The sequence below is a fragment of the Notamacropus eugenii genome, chromosome 4, assembly GCF_028372415.1.
Source record: "Notamacropus eugenii isolate mMacEug1 chromosome 4, mMacEug1.pri_v2, whole genome shotgun sequence".
Taxonomy (NCBI): domain Eukaryota; kingdom Metazoa; phylum Chordata; class Mammalia; order Diprotodontia; family Macropodidae; genus Notamacropus; species Notamacropus eugenii.
In genome coordinates this window covers 137,437,383-137,457,595 of record NC_092875.1, presented here as the reverse complement: position 1 = coordinate 137,457,595, position 20,213 = coordinate 137,437,383, and the positions used below count along the sequence as shown (strand labels likewise).

Here is a 20,213-nt window from a genome sequence, read left to right as displayed (position 1 = left end):
ATGTATATATACACACACACATATGTGTATATGTATACATGTGCATGTATGTCTCTATGTAGGTATACTATCCACCTAAATATCTCTGTGTCTCTGTCTCTCTCCCTCCCTAGGAATGGGATACAGAGTATATCTTACTTTTTATTCGAAGTGGAGTTTAATGATTTTCTCCAACTAATTTTTTTTGTGGTTATAGCTTTATAGATATAATGACTACTTTTTTCTTTAATCTACTTTATGTCCCAATATTTTATTGAAGCTGCTCGTTGATGTGATTAATTTTTAAAATTAGGTACTGCTCTTTTTTAAGTAAAACATTTTGTTATCTCCAAACAAGGCACAAATTCAGTTCCTTTTGTCTATGTATATAGGTTTAATTTGCTGTTCTTACTATAACTATATAACTATATTCTAGTACTAAAAGAGCACTAAGGAAAGAGGAAATGTTGACTTTATCTCCTTAATTATTACAACAGTTTTCAATATGTCTCCATAAATGTGTATATATTATGCATGCACAGATATACTCCTATGGGTTTTTAATGTGTGTATGTTAACAAAACAGAATGTTTTATTTAGTCAGAAAAGTTTTTTTCTATTGATATAATATATATACATATACACATATATGTATATATATATGATATATATATATATATATATATAGTATGATTAATTATATATTTTTCTTTTATTATCTCATCCTTGAGTATGTGGTATAATTACAATTTGGTGATAGTGAATGATGACTTGAAAATATTGTTTAAATCTCTTTGCTAAAACTTTAATTTAAAATGTCACCTAAATGTTTCTTAATGATATTGGTCTATGGTTCTTTTTGTTATTGTTGTTCTTGTTCAGGAACATTTGTCTTATGAAAGACATACGTTGACTTCTATTTTATTGAAAATAATTTATGTAGAACAGATATTATACTTTGTTTAAATATTTGATAAAATATATTTTTAAATCCACTTCATCAGGACTTTTCTGACCCCCAATTTTCCTAGTTAACTGAAGGCTTCATTGATTTCTTCTCTTTCTCTGAGTCTGCTTTTCTTCATTATTTAAAAAATTCTCATAGGTAATTATCAATTATTCTTACATTCTCACTTTTCTGGCACATAGTTACGTGTACTGTCTTCAACAAATTATTTTCACTGCTGCTTATTGTAAAGTAACATTTTAATTTTTTAATCAGTGGGTTTTTCTCTTTATTGGCATAGCTAATTGGTTATTTTATAATATTTATCTATAATTTATATTATTATATATGATATACAATATGGTTATACATATTATACAATCATTATAACATAATATCATATATTATAATATATAATATCCATGGCAATAAAAATAAAAAACCCTAAGTTTCCATGGATTTTGATTATTTTTTCAAGTTTTCTCTATTTTTCTTCTAATTTTAAAGATTTCTTCTTTTGAGTGATCATAATTTACTTTTTTTCCTAATTTTAAAACTCATAGACTCAGCTCAGTATTTGCCTTGCTTAGATATTTATTCAGAGGTTTGAGGACTGTTTTAATGACAGGTTGTTGAGTCCCCCAAAGATCTATGCCTACATGAGATCTTTCTTCTGGGTGCGAATGAATGAGGTGGGATCAAGGATGGTATGCACTCTGTTTATTCTCAGTTAGCTTAGAGTATATATAAGCATTCTACTTCCATGCATGCAAGAAGCTCGTATACACTATGTGCTGAGCTTATGTGCTTGGCTGTTGCTGCTCTTGCTCAACATAATTGCTGAAGGTTGGTTATTGCTTAAGGATGGTCCATCACATAAGTCATGCAAGGATGTGACATCCCAAGAGACTTCTCCTGAGGACACAATGACCCTGATAACCCAAGAGTTTCAAACCCCTTGCAATAGTTATTCATTTTAGTATGTTATCTCATCAATCATAATTCTCTTCAGATTTAGTACTTGTTTCTGATGAGGTGTTTGGGTGCCTGTGCTTGGACCCCAATTCTAAAATCACATTTTTCTCTAAAAATCACATTTCTCCTTAGCCTCAAAGCATTGTCCCAGGCAGTTTCTCCTCAAGCCAAGGACATCCTGTCCTAGTAAAACCTTTATCTCTTTTCCTGATACAATAGCCAGTTGCACCTATAGAATTTATTAGTTTGAATCAGCTGTGTACTGACTGAACTGGCTGTGTACTGGGTCATAATGACATTTACTACTCATTGACCAATCATATATATCTTAGATTTAGAGTATGTGTACTCCCTTATGTTTCAATAAGACATTGATGAGAGCAGCCTGGTACTCTTCAGTCAACCCTGACAGTTAGTTGACTTAGTGACATTTCAGGCCTAAAACCACACCTCTATATAATTTTCTCCTTGCACTATTTCCCAATGAACTCTGGGTAAAATATCTGCTCAGTAGGTAGTAAAACTACATATTCCTTTAAGAACTGAACACTCCTTAACTCCCTTATCCTGCCCTGAATCACCTAGGTAGCATGTTTGGCACATATCTTATTTTAGAATATCCTACATAAATTTTAACTGTACCCCTCTAAAGTTATAGTTTCCCTAAAAACTCTTGCCTGCTGAAAAGTGTAATAAATATTTACCACCTTGACATCAAGAATGCTTAAGTCCACCAATTCTTTTTCAGACATCCAACACAGGGAACTCCAGTCTTTGGGTTCCTCTATCTCTCTAGCCCTCAACATTTCCATGATTTGGTCTTTGAGAAATCATTGTTTAAGATGTCATTATTTATTTTCTATTTTTCACAGTACTACTCTATTGTATGATTGGAAAATGGTTATGCTTATTATTTCTATAGATATGTGTGTATGATGTATAGGCCATAGCTTTAGGAAGTTGTGTAATATATAAATTATCTATATTAATGTTTATGTACACACACACAAGCATATATATACATGTTAATTATATATATGCTTATGTGGGTGTGTATCTGTATTTTAAGGTTACATTAGTGTATTTTAATTTTTTTCTTTTGAGGTATAGGTCTGTTTTGTATTGGTAGAAATGTTTTGTTATGTGTTCCCAGCATATATGTGTGCATATATGTAAAATCTATACATACATATGTATGTATGCATGTATGAGTGCATGTGTATGTATATAACACAGTAAAATATATCAGAAGGAACAATGTAAAAATAGAAAAATGACCTCTTAACTTTTCCATTTTGTTTAGGAATACATAAAAATATTTTCAGAGTACTTTTGAAGCTCTTAACAAAGACAGACTGGAGCAAATGGAAGGCATATTATGGGTAAGGAAGAGACTGAGAGCAGAAAAGAGGGCCAGACCAGAATCTCAGGAATTTAGGGGCAGTCCTGATCAGGTCACATTAGAATATGGTGCCTGAGCAGCACTAAAGCAGCCCATCATTCAGTCAGACTATGCCAGATTCACAGCAGAAGCTATGTCAGGTGAAAGGTTCAAAGTAGCAATTTGTAAGAAAAGCACTTTAGGTCTATGTAGGAGTCCTGGTGCCAAAAACATTTGATTGAGGCCTGTCAGGTAAATAGTAAGTGACTGAATCAGAATTACCAAAGAAAAAAATTCAGTCGAAACATTTTTGATGCATAAGAAAGGCCTGAAAAAACATAATCAAATCAACTTACAAAGTTGTATGTTGAATTTATTATATATTTAAAAAGAAACTTGAGCATAAAGGATATGAATATTTACATGCAGAGTCGTCTTTTTCACTTGTACTATATATGTATGTGTGTGTATTTGTAGAAATGATATATGTGCATAAGTGCCCATTTTATTGGTGATTTACTAAGTTCAGAATAAAGTCCATCAATTTTTTTAAACAGTTTTGAAAAGTATTTGTTTTTTACTTCCATTGCATCTCTTATGCTTAGCACAATGCCTGTCACATAGTAAATAGTTAATAGATGCTTATTGTCTTGCTGGCTGAATGTCAAGAATTCAGAGATATTTGGAAACAATTAAATAATCTGAGTTTAAAGCAAATAAGAAGAAATAGAGCAATTTAAACAATGGATGTTTGAAATAATCTAAAAGACAAGGAGGTGGTAAATGACAATTGTGGAATTCGTCATACATTTTTGCTTTTCGAAGTAGTCTGATTACAAGTCCTCCTTTTTTAGATTCACTTGATTAATGCTAATTTTTCCATCCTTCCGGTTTAATTCTATGTATGTCTTTTTTTAATATATTTTTTGTAAGCAATACATTGGGAGATTTTGTTTTCTTATCAAATCATCACTCTTTTTTCATTTTATTCAGTTGTTTAATTATTGATATTTACAATCATGAAATTTAGGCTCCTATTTTCTTCCATTTGTCTCTAATATTTTTGTCATTATAATATTTTCATCTTCCATAGTAAACACAGTACTGTCTTTTTATCTATCCTATATCCTTTATCCATCCTTTATCTGTCCTTTATCTATCTTAGACTTGGGAAAAAATCTCTTATTGGCTTCTTTGATATAATTCTGTTGCTGTCCTTGTCTGTTACATTAAATAACACCTCCTGAATTTCTTAACTATGGGATATTTCTAGAATCAATCATTTATTTATTTCCTGCTATGGGCCAACATTGTACTAGGGATAAAAACGGGGCAAAGGAAAGTCCCCACTTTAGAGAGCTTAAGATCTGCAACATACAAAATATATCAAGTAGGCTCTATGGAGGATAACTAGGAAATAATTAGCAGCTGGTAGGCACTAGAATTGGGATGGGAGTTTGGAGAAAGTCGTCAATAAAAGAGAAGTAAATGATCTCCTCTGGACTGGTTTTCTTTCTTTCTTCCTTCCTTCCTTCCTTCCTTCCTTCCTTCCTTCCTTCCTTCCTTCCTTCCTTCCTTCCTTCCTTCCTTCCTTCCTTTCTTTCTTTCTTTCTTTCTTTCTTTCTTTCTTTCTTTCTTTCTTTCTTTCTTTCTTTTTAGTGCTTCAAATTATTTATTATTGAGCATCCAGCTTTTCTCTTATTTATATTTAAGCTCACATTTACAGGGTAGAACAACTGGGGTGGTACCTTGAGCTCTATAATTCTATTTTTTCCAAAATTTCATGGTTGGTGCAGAATAGTCTTATTCAATTTTTTTTTCCTTTGTAATTGAAGGTCTTTCTTATGGTCATTTGAAAATTTGTTGTTTCTCTATGGAATTATCAATTCAAGTATTGTGTGTGTTGGAGTTTGCAGGCTTTTCTTTGTCTGAAGAGGTAAACAATGTTGTTGTTTTAATTACTACTTTGTTTTCTATGTTCAGAACTTCTGGGAAGTTTTCTTGCATTATGGATTTGAAGTTTTTATACTTGGTATATTCTTCTGAGAAACCTATAATTCTGAGTTTGTCTACATATTTTGTCTCCTATATCTTTAAGTATTGCTTGGATACAGGATATTTTTGATTTTTTTTCTTTTTTTTCCCTTTTCTTATTTTTTTTTACTTCTGTGTATTTGCATTCTGAAACACTTGTTTTCTCTTTGGTTTTTATTGGTAAGAATTGCCACTGCAGATGCAGATTTTTCTGTTCTTCCAGTTATTTCTGCTATGTGGGCCACACGTTTTGCTGTCACAATAGTTACCTCACTTTTATAAGTGCTCAAAAGCAGGGTACTTTGGTTCTCTGCTCTCTTCAAAATCCACTGCTTCATCAGGGTCCTCTGCTGCATCAGATGTTCTGTCATTTTCCTTTGTTGCATAATTCTTATTCATAGATGTGTGAATTAATTTATTGTATCTGAATTCCACATTTTCCTAGTCTATTAATGTTCTCCAAGTTCTTTGTTTTCTTATGATCAACGTCTGAAGTTTTTTCCTCCTGATATTTTTGGTAAAATTACAGAGTTTCTTTCACCTTATTTTCCTCTATTCCTCATTTTCATCTCCTTCCCCTCTAATGGTGTGTTCCTTAGAGATTAGATCTCATTGGCTTATCGTTTTCCAATGCTGAATAACTCATGTTAACCCAGTCTAAGCTTTGCCCCAATTAATTTTGTTGGGGAGGGGGAGAGACAGAACCGGCCCCAGATGAATGTTACCTTCTTTCCCATTGGCTTAATGTATTGCCACACAGCAACTTCCAGTTGGTGAGTGCAGGAACAATTTTAAAGGACAATGATGTAAGAAGAAAAGTAAAAATGTTAATAAGAAATATAGTTTTTCTGCCAGCTCCACTGAATTCCAGTGAGTTGCCAAAATGACAAACATAAAAAGAAAAAGGAGAGGGACATGACACATGTTATCTAGGCCTTTTGCAAACATGGGTGTTGTCCCTTTGGCTATTCCTATGCTAATATTCAAGAAAGGTGATATTTTAGATATAAAGGGTATGGGCACAGTTCAGCAAGGAATGCCCCACAAATGTTAGCATGGCAATACTGGACTAGTCTATAATGTTACTCAACATGCTGTAGGAATTGTTTTAAACAAACAGGTTAAGGGCAAGATTCTGGCAAAGAGAATTAATGTGCATATTGAGCATGTTAACATTCTAAGAGCAGAAATAGCTTCCTGAAATGGGTAAAGGAAAATGATCAGAAGAACAAAGAGGACAATGATAAAGGCACTTGGGTTCAACTGGAATGCCAGTTTGCTCCACCCAGAGAAGCACATTTTGTGAGAACCAAAGGCAGGGAACTTGAGCTGGTGGAACCAATCCCCTATGAATTCATGGCATTAATAAAAAAAAAAAATCATGGAATATGAAAACAATAATAATAATAAAGTAAATGTCCAGGACACTTGTAAAACTTTGAACCTTTTCGAATTATTCATCCTTTAAAACTTTCTTAAGTTTTTAAATGAAAAATTTGGGGATTCTGAGAATCATATTCCTCTTTTTTTCTAGAATGCAGAGAAAAGTTGTAAAAGAAAGTGTAGCTAATGAAATGAGACATTTTGTAGGTAGAGTAAATCTCTTTAAGTGTTCCACTTAGTGTTATGGAAGAGTTGATATCAAATTATTTGGTAAGCTAAAAGAATTAACTTTCCTTATGGATGAGTATTTTATATTAACGATCAAGCTAAATATTAATGAGGTGTAAATGTTGGTAACTTGTTAAATTTCGTATCATCTAGTTTGAGAACACAAAACATACTAAATTCTTCTAGGAATACTATCCAGTGGGAATAAGGAAAAAAATATAAATGAGATAATCACAGAATCTGAAAGTTGCTAAGGAGATAAAAAGTCATCTTACTTAACCATGCACTAAATAAACATTTTACTTAGAAATGCTTGCTAAGAAAGAAAAACAACGTATCCCTTCCTAAACCACCACATTTCATTTTTGGAAAACTTCTAAATGTTATCAGTTTCTATATAACAATGAAGCATAAACCTGTCTCTTTTCAATTTTTATTTAGTTCTTCTTTCTGAAGTTAAACAGAAGTAGTCCAACCTCTCTTCTATCTGAAAGCTCGTAAAATACATCAAAAACTGTTAATGAGATATCACTAACAAAGAATAGTTATAAAAGCCTTCAATATGTTACTGCAAAATATTATTTGAGAGGACCAATGTAATTTGGTATAGTAAGACCACTTGATTTTGTGTCATGAAAACTTGTGTTCAAATTTGGGCTCAGATGCTAACTAACTGTATAATTCTGGGCAAGTCATTCCATGTACGTCACTTGTACTTTCCTCTTCTGTAAATTAATGATGATGATAATAATAAAAATAATAATACATTGCAATATATTTATCCAAAGTGAAGCAAGCAGAATCAGGAATGTATGTGTGCATATATACATGTAACCATATATACATAGTGAATTCCCATCTCATTTCACTATCTTTAGAATTTTGTGATTGATTTCTCTACTATGCCCTGAATTAGAAAATTAAGGAGGAGGGACAGAGTGGAATATTTAAATGATATTCTTTTGGAAAACTTTTTGCTTTCACAGCTAAAAGAGAGAAAAGAAAATCAGTGAATTGGGAACACAATTGATAGACTGGAACAAAAACGAATCACCCCACTACAATAGAGTAAAAAAAAAATAAAAAATTTTGAAAATTACAGAAGAAATTAATAAAAGTCAAAGCAAAAATATGAACAAATGAATAAATCTCAAAGTTTATGTGGAAAAAAGGATAAATAGCTAGTTTGATTTTTAAAAAGAAAATGAAATTGTATATATTAATTTAAAAAATAATTCAAGACAGAGAAGATGGATGAATATTTGCAACGACATAAAATACTCATTATGGAAAAGAGAAATACACTATTTTTGTATGATTTTAGAAAAAATTAATTAAACATGGCATAAAGGAAACTCTAGTGTCAGATGGATTTACAAGTGAATTCTCTCAAGCATTCAAAGAATATATCTTTCCAATATTATATGAACTGCCATAATATCCAAAGAGTACACTTTCTCAGTCTCTTTCTATGACTTCAAAATAATCTTGATACCCATACCTGGAAGAAATAAAACAGAGCTCAAAAGTTATAGACCAACATTCCATTGTGAAAACTGATGCAAACTTTTTTTAAAAAATAGAAAATAGGATACAACAACATATTGGAAAGATTATATACTATGACTAGGTTACATTGATATTGGTATGGAAGGTTAATGCAGGAATCCTAATTTCAGGACTTAGAGTCAGAAATACATTAGGATATTTTCTGCCTGAGATATCTACTAACTTATAATCTGTTCCTATTCTACATTAAAATCACCTAGAATTGCAAGTTTGCCCCCTTTTGGCACATTGATGATGTGGTCTTTGTAAAATTTTTCTTTCACATAATCAGGGTTTGTAATAGTGGGAACATAATGCACTGATGATGGTGGCATGGTGCTTTCCCACAGGTGGCAATCATATTGTTATGAATCTGTCTTTCACTCCTTTTGGGAGGCATACAAGCATGTTGACTAGTTTTGTTTTGATTCTGAAACTTATGCCAGTTTCATGATACTCCCCATCACTACAACCACTCCAGAAAATGATATCCAGCTCCTACTTTGGTAAGTTGGCCTTAATTTGACAGCCTCATTTTACTCGTGGCTACAATTTGAATTGGATAGCTACTGAGTTCTGTTACTACAGAAGCTGTTTGCCTGTCAGGTTTACTCTATTTCATGGTGTCCACAAATGTGCTCAAATTCCATGTACTGAAGATGAGTGCAATCATCTTGCCAAATTTTTTTTGTACTTGTTTTGGCATGTGTTTTGACCACAGGGTGTGACTCCCCATCCCTCCATTGATATTGGTAAGCAGGTCAGGACTGAATGAAGCAGTCAATTTTTAGGGGACCTTGTGTAGCTTCTTCTCACACCAGGAGGCTCCTCAGTTACCCAGGGAACTGCTGAATCACAGGGCTGCTTCCAGTGAAAAGACAACTCTAAGGCCTGCCCAGGCTTTGTTCAGGATTGTGACTACAACTTTCAATACCCTGCTATTTTGTCACTTGTTTGTCACCAAAGGAATTTGGAATAGGTAAAAATGCTAAAATGGCATGGGTGCCATCTTTTCATTCAAACATAAATTGGATTAAAGTGAAGCAACTGCATGAAGTTGTTGGTCTCATTCTCTCTTCCAGTCACTGGAGTCCAATGGCAAGACAAAAGTCAAGATGACAGTTGATGGCTCAGTATGCAGTGGGTCACCTTGTTTTCTTCAGTGACTATCCAGTTTCTAAATGCTCCATAGTACCTGCTTCAATCACCTTCAAGGCCATTCAAGAAAACTGTTCTCATTCTCCATTCCACAACAGGACATCTTTACATGCCTGAGATAGACACCCTCCCAATTTACCAAAGGTTTTAAGATCTCAGTAACCATCAAACTGGTTTAGTCTTCTGCTGAAAGAGTTTACCAAGGTGTGGCTGCTGTGCTACAGCTTCCTAAAGCTATCTAATCACTGCTACTACCTAGCATGATCTGAGAAATTCTAGAGAAAAGAGAAATTAAAGGAATAAACCTACATAAAGTGGTAACAAAGTTACTTTTGAGGATGACAAAATTATTTAATTAAAAATCCTTAAGATTTTAATTTAAAAGTAACTATTAACAAATATCACAAAATATCAGAACATAAAATAAATCCTAATAAATTATCAACATTCATATATATTTCTGATAAACTCCAGGAGGAAGAAACAGAAATTCCACTCCAAAAATAAAAAAAAGATATAAAATATTTGTGAGTTTATCTACCAAAATACTTCCCAAAATTATATGAATATAACTAAAAAATGTTTTGCAAAAATTAAAGCAAAAAATGGAGAACTATTAAATTCCCGAGAATAGACCAAACCAATATAATAAAACAAGTAATACTACTTAAATTAATCCATTTAGCATTGTATAAATCTACGAAAGGAAAATTTTATAGATTGAGGAAAAAAATAGCATTAACATTAGGGAACAAAAATCAAGAAACTCAAGAGTGATTAATAAAAAAAGAACTGGAAAGCAAAGGGATTTATCAGTAACATATTGCTGAAGTCAGAGAACCATATATTGAGATTTGGGGTGCTTGGGACTCCAAAATACTGACATCCCAGGTCCTACTAGAATGAATTCCACTCAAGCCTTCTTTCAGCCAAGGAAAAATAAAATTTAAGATTTGTCAAAATGGGTTGAGTCTTAAGAAGTCTCACCATTTGTGGTGCTTATATTAACAAGAGGACCAGATAGAATCTCAGTTAAATTGAGTCTAAGCTAGATTGAATCTGAGTGCCTTCATGGAGGCAAGATGGAACTTATATACAGAAAAATTATGAGAAGGATTGAAGGTATGGTCTAGTAGTCTGGAGTGGTGGGATGAGGGGTTTAGAGAGAGTCTTGAGTAGGGGGTCTAAGGAGGATCTTGATGGGACTGGAGTGACCAGAAGTCAGAACCAAGAGAGTGGGATTTTGATACGATCAAGAGTGGGAAACAGCTGGAGGCAATCAGGAGATAACAGACAATGAAGAGCTAGGCTAGTTTAAGGGGAACAGATTTGGGCATAGAAATTTTGATAGGATCAAGGGTGGAAAGCAGCCAGATGCAATTGGACAAAGGGATAATGAAAGGTTTATGGCCTGAGGTAAATGCCAGATCAAATGGAAAGATTCAAGGAGATTTTAAGGGGGTTTCTAGAATCTGTACCCCATCAAAATCACAAACTGTATTACAAGTAATATGATTTGGGGCAGCTTGGTGGTGTAATGAATAGAGGTACAGTCCTACAGTCAGGAAGACCTGAATTCAAATCTGCCCTCAGGGGCAAGTCATTTAACCCTGTTTGCTTCAGTTTCCCCATCTGTAAAATGAGGTGCAAAAGGAGATGGCAGAAGACTTCAATATCTTCAGCAAGAAAACTTCAAAGAGGGTCACAAAAAGTCAGACATGACTGACATGGCAACAACAACAACAAAAATTATTTTGTACTGCTTAAAAGTAGAGAAGTCAATCAGTGGAACAGATTAGGAACAACATATATAGAATTGAACTTAGTAAGATTATGTTTCATAAACTCAAGTATTCTGAGTACTGAGAGAAAAACTTAATATTTGGCCAAAAATTCTGGGAAAACTGGACTGCACTCTGGCATAAATTAGTTTTAGATTAACCTTTTACCTCATCTATCAAAATAAATAAGAAGTGGATTTATCTTACATATAATAGATCACATTATAAAACACATTAGAATAACAAGGAATTAAATAACCTTTGGGATACATGTATGGGAAAGAACTCATGGTTAAAAAAGTTATAGAAAGGAACTCACAAAATAAAATAGACAATTTTGATTATGTAAAATTAAAATGATTTTATTCAAACAAATCTAAAGAGGGCAAAATTTAAAGGGCATCATTAAAGAAGGGAGGGAAATTTACAAGGAATTTCTCTCATAAAGGGGCCATATGAAAGATATATGAGAAATAGATTCAAATTTACTAGAGTAAGAGATTCACCAATTGATATATAATGAAGTGGTTGGAACATGCATTTTTCAAAGGAAGAAATTTAAGCTTTTAATAACCATATAACTAATGCTAAAGCCTCTTAAAATTTGAGAAATTGTAAACAAAGCATCTCTGCAATTCTGCCTCATACCTATCAGACTGGCAGAAATACCAAAAAAGTTGTCATAAAAATTATTTGATGGTCTGTGAGAAAATAGATGTACAAGTATCCTCATGATAGAGCTGTGAATTGACTAAAATGGAAAGGAATTTGGAATTATGCACCAAAAGTTACTAGAAGTCAGTATTCAACAATATATCATGACTACACAACTATCCTTTATAACCATACTCAAAAATATACCTCAACCAGACAATTATGCCATATAACCTTCTTCAACTACAGACCATAACTATGCCAATATTTGAAGGAGATAAAACATAATTCAGATATATACAAAAATATATCACCTCTTTTTGTACTCATCATGGGAACTAAGAGGTGCCCACCAAATACAGAAGAACTAATCCAACTGTGATATATGAATATAATGTGATAAGACAGACAAATAGGCTACATGATATATATGTGTATATGTGTATGTATACATATATATATGTGTATATATGTATACATACACATATACACATAATTTATTCCCTTAAAGCTAGTATATACATGCACATGGGGCCAGAAGAAAATTTCTGACTAATTGATAAAAGAATAAGAAAGCCTAAATACATTTTAAAATGATCTCAATTCAAATTTATGGTCTACATATGCTTTTTATCAATAACATGGGATGGTAGTTGTATGAGCCATAAATACAGACACAGTGCAACGTTTCCCTGAGCAGGAAAGCCCCAGGGTGGCCTGAGGCAGTGACAGCACAATGGAGTGGCAGCCCAGGGCAGGAGTCCTGCAGAGTCAAGCCACTGAGACCCCAGGCCACTTCCCAGCCAGTGGGAGGAAAAGACCAGCAGAAGGGTGAGATCTGTGTTAGGGCTATATAATCTCTATTTTTGCCTTCTATAATTGTCTCACTCTCCTGATTACTTATCAGAGAGAAGATGTGCTTTCTTGCGAGATCATAATAAAATCTTTCTGCTTTGCTTCTACCTTAAGAAGTCTCTGATTTTTATTTGAGTCAGTAGTCTTGGACCCACACAGAGTTATCAGTAAATGATCTCTCCCACTCCCCTTGCTGACCTTGAAGGAACCATAAATTATTTCCCCAGAAAAATCCTGGAACAGTGAGATCAACAGAAGAGGCAAACAGTCTCAAAGCACAAGAGGCTAGGAAAATCACTAAGAAGTATTTCTCTTACTGTGGTGGGGGATCAGAGCTGTCCCAGACAGCCCCACTTCTGTGAACAGGAGGAGATCCAGAGCTACAGGGGGCTGAAGCCTCTCAAACACCAATACCAGGAGCACAGGAGTGCCTCAGTGCTCCATGGGAAATGGGAAGACAGTAGAGCAGCCAGGATCACCAACACCTGAGCTTGCCTTTGCTCTAGCTCAGCTAAGGAAATCTCCTGTGACCAGGCCACCTCTCTCCCACACTTAACAAGCTAACTCGAGGTCTAGCAAAAAAAAAAAAAAAAAAAAAATATCATCTGGCCTCTGCTTTCTCACACCAACCAGCTCAGCAACAGGTTCTTAAGCTTCTAGCACAAAGTGTCATCAGCATGAGTAAGAAGAAGGAAAGCAAGAAGAAAAAGACCATAGAATCTTTCTATGGGGACAAGGACCAAAACATGAATACCAAAGAGGTCAGTATTAACATTTTAGAAAGGGCTATGAACTGCTCGCATTCACAAAGAGCACTTTTGGGAGAGTTGAAGAAGGAAATAGAAGAAAAACTGGCCAATGATTTTAAAAGTGTGAAAAAACAATTCATTGAAGAGAACAGCTCTCTGAAATAAGTCATAAACACAGTGAGATGAGAAAATTGACAAAGTAATGTCAGTTGGAAATTACCACCCCAGGATATCTGAGTGTCCCCTATAGGACATATGCTTCTGGGATATCAAGATAAGACAAGTCCCACGACTCTTGTTGCAGGAATCCTGTCACAAACACAAAGAAAACTCCTCTTCAGCCTTATCTGGCCTTTGAAGTTGATGTCACAGGAAAAGGAATTTTTAGAGTAAAGCAAAGCATTCTGGTTCATTAGTTCAGACTTTGATTTTAATTGAGGTTCATATGATCTGAAATGATTGTCAAATGATTCAAGAGAAAGTTTCAGAGGACAAGTGGGATCTTTACGAATTAACTCAGATTGAACAAAGTAGATCTAGGAGAGCAACGTATACAAATTTAAAACCATTATTTAAAAAATAAACAACTTTGAAAGATTTTAATACAATGATAAAAAAAAAGTCTAGAGATCTGAAAATTGGTTTTGTTTTTGTTTTTGCCCACTCATCTTCTCCCAAAGTGGTGATAAAATTAATGTCAATAATGAGATAAACATTTCTAGATATGACCAGAATAGGATTTCTGAACCATATGAGTGTGTTGAAAGTTTTTTTTTTTTTCTCTTGAAAGAGTTCAATTGGAAGGCAGTGAAAGACTGAGATCATGGATCAGTAGATAGACAGCTGGGCCTAGAGTAAGGAAAATGAATTCAAATCCAATCTCAGACATTTATTAGCAAGTCACATAACCTGTTTTCTCAATTGTAAAAATGGGGAGAATAATAGCACCTACCTCAAAGACTGACTGTAATTGGCAATTAGCTTATGCTCTATGTAAGTTTTTTTTCCCCCATTCCCCTATTTTTTCCCCTATTCCCCTACTCCTATTTGCTTAAATATATATTTAAAAAATCATGTTCACCATTCTAGACAATGAATCAGTGTTCTCTTAAAGGGAAGATTAATAGGATGAGGATGTCAGGATGGTCCATGCAGTCCAATCTGGAAAAACTTGTTGGGAGTCTTCAAAGTTCTTTGAGAGAAAAATTGATAAAAAGTTCATAGATAGCATCAAACAAAATGACCTTAGAGTTATAAGGTTATGTAGAAGTCAGCTGCTCCAAATTGATTTTACAGAAAAATTTACTGTGACTCCCTCCAAAAACACAAGACAACATCAAAATATAAATTTTGATTTGATGGCGTCTCTCTCTTTCCATCTCTGTGTCATCTGTCTCTATCTACTTATCTCCATATCTATCTATCTATCATCTATCTATCTATCTATCTATCTATCTATCTATCTATCCATCTATCTATCCATTTATATCACACTTATAGTAAACAATAAATATTTGCTAATGCTTAAAAGACTACTTAAATTCATGAAGTTAATGTCATGTTACAAAATAGGAAAAAAATAGTTCTAATAACACTTTCTATATTGAGTGTTACCACAAAATAATTACTTTAACATTTTTTTAATGTAACTGTATCAATTGTATTTTAGAATATGATATTGTGAAGGGAGGACAGAACCAAGATGGCAGAGTAGAAAGACTGACCTGCTCAAGTTCTCCCCCCAAAGCCCATAAAATAGCTGTAAAAGTGACTCTAAACAAATTCTAGAGCAGCAGAAGCCACATATAGACAGAGTGAAAGAGATTGCCAACCCAGGACAGCCTGGAAGGTAGACAGGAAAGGTCTATCACACCGAGCTCAGAGCTGAGTGCAGCACAGCCTTGGTTGCCCAGCAGGGACAGGACTTAAGCTAGTTTCAGGGCATGGAATCATGGGCATCATCTTGGTTCCCAGATTTCTCAACCCACAAACTTCAAAAGCAGCTTCAAAAGTCAGTAAGAAAGCCCTTTCCCCTGAGTAAGAGTGATCCAACCCCAGGCCCAACCCCAGGCAGCAGCCACTGTGGAAGCAACGTCAACTTAAAGACCCTCAACCTAAAGACCCTGGGAGAATCAAGCAGCTGATCTGGATCTCAGGCCTGAGTGGTGGTCCTGGGGTGAGGAGAGGGTTGGTTGGCATGGTGAAGCTGGTAGTGGCTATGGAGAGGGAATCCAACTTAACACTTCCAGGGCAGAAAGGAGTTCTTGAGGTTGTTCACACACCAGAGCACAGGCCAGAAGATTGTGCCACCTTGGAGAAACTGAGAATTTAAAGGTCCCTTGAGTATACCCTCCACCTGACAAAGTACTGAAAAGTCAAGTAAATTGCTTGGAAAATTCCCAAAAAGGGGAAAAATATGAGACTATAAAAGGTTACTTTCTGAATGAAATGATATTTTTCTTCCATCCTTTTGGATGAAAAAGAACAAAGCATCTTGTAAGAGGAGGACATAAAAGTCAAGGCTTCTACATTCAAAAACTCCAAAAAATATGCAATGGCCTCAGGCAATGGCTCAAAAAGAATTTTGAAGAGAGGTGGAGGAAAAATTGGGAAGAGAAATGAGAGCGATGCAAGAAAATTATGAAAAGTGAGTCAACTGCTTGCTAAAGGAGACTGCAAAAATGCTGAAGAAAATGACATCTTTAAAAATAGACTAACCTTAATGGCAAAAGAGGTCCAAAAAGCCAATGAAGAGAAGAATGCTTTATAAAAGCAGAATTAGCCAAATGGAAAAGGAGGTTCAAAAGATCACGAAAAAAAATAGTTCTTTACAATTTAGAATGGATCAGATGAGAAACCAAGAAATTGTAAAACAAAATCAAAAGAATGAAAAAATGGAAGGCAATTTGAAATATCTTATTTGAAAAGAAACTGACCTGGAAAATAGATCCAGGAGTTGTAATTTAAAATTCAAGTATTTAATTTAGAAAAATATTTTAAAATTATTGGTCTATCTGAAAACCATGTTAAAAAACAGAGCCTACAAGTAATCTCCCAAGAAATTATCATGAAAAATTGACATGATATTCTAGGACCAGAGGGTAAAATAGAAATTGAAAGCATTTACTGATTACCTCCTCCAACATCCCAAAAGGAAAACTTCTAGGAATATTTAGCCAAAGTCCAGAGTTACCAGTTTCAAAGAGAAAATGTCACAAGTAGCCAGAAAGACACAGTTCAAGTATTGTGGAAATGCAATCAAGATAACAAAAGATTTAGCAGCTGCTACACGTAGGGATCATAGAACTTGCAACATGATATTCCACAGGTCAAAGGTGATAGAAGTAAAACCAAGAATCACCTAACCCGAAAAACTGAATACGACACTTCAGAAGAAAAAAAATGGAACTCAATGAAATAGAGGACTTCCAAGCATTCTTGTTGAAATACCAGAGCTGAATAGAAATTTGACTTTCAAACACAAGAATCAAGAGAAAAATGAAAAGGTAAACAGGAAAGAGAAGCCTTAAGGCACTCATTCAAGTTGAACTATTTACATTCCTACATGAAAAATGTTATTTGTAACTCATGAGACTTTTTTTCAATATTAGGGCAGTTAGAGAGAACACATATATGCGTATGTGTATATATGTATATATGTTTATGTATATGTATGTATGTATGCGTATTTAAGTGTGTATGGGTATATATGTATGTATATATTATATATGTGTAGGTATGCATATGCACATGTTTGTATGTCTGTCTGTATTATATAGATATGGATATATACATCTATATCTATACACATGCACATATACATGAACAGAGGGCCCAGGGTGAGCCAAATATGAAGGGAGAATACCTAAAAAAAATAAAATTTACTGTTGAATGAAATGTATTAGGAGTAAGAGAAAGAGAGAGATAGAATGTAGCAAATCATCTCACACACAAGAGGGAAGAAAGAGCTTCTACAATGGAGAGGAAGGGGTGGAAGATGAAAGGAAATAATTGAGCCTTAATCTCATGACATTTGTCTTAAGGAAGAGATAACACACATTCAATTAGATGTGGAAATCTATTTTACCCTGCAGGAAGGCACAGGGGAAGAGGATAGGAGAGGGAAGATCATAAAAGGCACAGCAAATTGGAGAAAGGGATAATCAGAAACAAATAGCATTGTGGGAGGACAGGTCAATGGAGAGAACGGAAAAAATGAAGAGCAGGATAAGAAAGAGGGAAATATGGTTAGTCTTTTACAATATAAATATTATGGAAGTGCTTTGCATTGGCACACCTGTATGACCTATATTGAATTTCTTGTTTTTCCGCTGAAAGTGGATGGGGAAGGAAAGAGAGAATATGGAACTCAAAGCTTTCAGAATGAATGTTAAAAATTGTTTGAGCATGCAACTGGAAATTAACCTATATAAGCAATGGAGTACCAAATTCTATGTTGCCCTACAGGAAAATAGAGGGGGAGGGGGATAGAAAAAGGCTGGATAATAGAAGGGAAGACAGACAAGAGGAAGGGGTAGGTGGGATGAATGGTGTCCTGCTGTGGGAGGTGGGAAGGGATGGGGAGACATTTTTGAATTCAAATTCTTGTGGTAGGAAATGTTGAGAACTGATAGATAAATAAATTATATATTAAAAAATAATATAGTGTTGTAAAATCTGGAGCTAATAATTTCCTGTCTTTTAGTGGATTAAATGAGTTACCTATCACAGACATGCTAAATAAGAATGCTATGAGGTATAACTGTTCAGTGAAATTCATATATATATATGTATATATATATATATATAAATACATATATATATACATATTTCTTTGACTGTTTTAGAACAAAAACACTATCATATACTTTTATATTCCTTGCAGACATTTTACAATGACAGTAACATAGTAGTCACTCCAAACATATTCTTGTATAAGTAATTTGTTGAATAATGAGTAGATACAGAATTTGAAAAGAAAAAAAATAAAATGTAAATTGTGTGCATTATAGTAGAAAGAATGATATTTATTCCCTTTCTTAATCAAATACCGAGAAATAACTACTCTATTTAATCCAATTTCTTGCCCCCAATTACTTCTTATCTCCTTGAAATCTAGCTTCTAACCTCTTTACTACATTTAAATTATTTTTTCCAAGATTTTCAATGGTCCTTTGATTAGAAATTATATTGATTCCCCAGTCCCTCTTGGTATCTCTGAATCATTTGATACTGTTTACCAGTACCTTTTTTTCTCCACAAGTATTTGTTATTTTGCTTTTGCTTCTGTTTATCTTTTTCCCTGTATTTCTCTTTTAAAGATTATGTTGTATTAGCATTATGACAGTCTGTGGTTCAATACATTTTAAAATTATACAATATATATGTGGGAAAATATTTGTTAGATTGAGACATTAAAGATCATTTAAAGCATGCTGTCATTTTCCTGAGGTACTCTCTTGCTATATAATTCTTGTCCATGTACCTATTTATTATACTAATGCACATTTATATGTACACATATGCATGCATGTATATATGTGCTTTGTGTATATTTGACAGACTATACATTCGACTTTATTTTATGTACTAATAAACACAAGTTTTCCATTCATTATTTTTTTTAGTAAATAATTAAAACAACAATCTTTCTTCTAAGCTACTGTATTTTCTTACTAATGAGGCATTATAATATTCTAGCCTGGCCTAACTAGGGTAGTGAGTGGTAGGGATGGATTGGAAATAGTACAGACAGGATGGAATTAAACAGCATGATAGCCAGACTCCTGAACTGGGAAATTGGAAAAGGGGGTATGTAGTGATATACATAATGATGGAGCAATATCAGTAATAAAAAGTAATAAAATTAACATCTTTTATTTGTAGAATATTTTACTGTCTACAAAGTGCATCAGAACAGTTGGAAATAAGGCTGCATGGCTATTGTTATTTCCATCTTATATAAATAAGACTCTCAGAGATGGGAAATAACCCATCCAAGATCATGCAACTGATGATTGTGTAGGAAGAGCACAGACTCAAGCTCAGGATTCTTGATCCCCCATCACAAATTCTTTTAATCCCTTTTAATAATGTCCAACTGCAAGGTGATAATGCCTTTTAATCCTTGAAACTCAAAAATATCATATAATAATTCTTATAATATCTGTTTGTAAGGTATAATAGATAATAGAATTTTGTTTCCACAGAAATTATACTAGTAGCTAATATAAGAGGCAAAACTGCTTTTAGGGGTAGTGGGGGGTGTTGGCCACCTGAAAATCAGCATATCTACTACTTTTTTTGTTCTTAAATGGCTTTTTCCTGTATATCAAAGAACTGCCAGGCCAGGTCTCATTCACAAAAGATGAGGATTAGATCCACTAACCCAGCCAAGGTCTTAGAAAATGGACCTTTATTATTGATATCCTGGGTTCAATCTTCAAATCCATGCTTTTGTCAATTTTCTTAGCAATAGAGGTAAATCCTTATTCATGCTATCTGATGCAGACAAATGGGGAGGAGACTAAGAGTATGTTTTT

At 33.9% G+C, this 20,213-nt stretch overlaps 1 pseudogene; it reads left to right on the top strand.

The window, feature by feature from the left end:
- The first annotated feature begins 6,198 nt into the window (after window positions 1-6,198).
- LOC140500592 (large ribosomal subunit protein eL21-like) lies at window positions 6,199-6,746 on the top strand (annotated as a pseudogene).
- The last annotated feature ends 13,467 nt before the right edge of the window (window positions 6,747-20,213 follow it).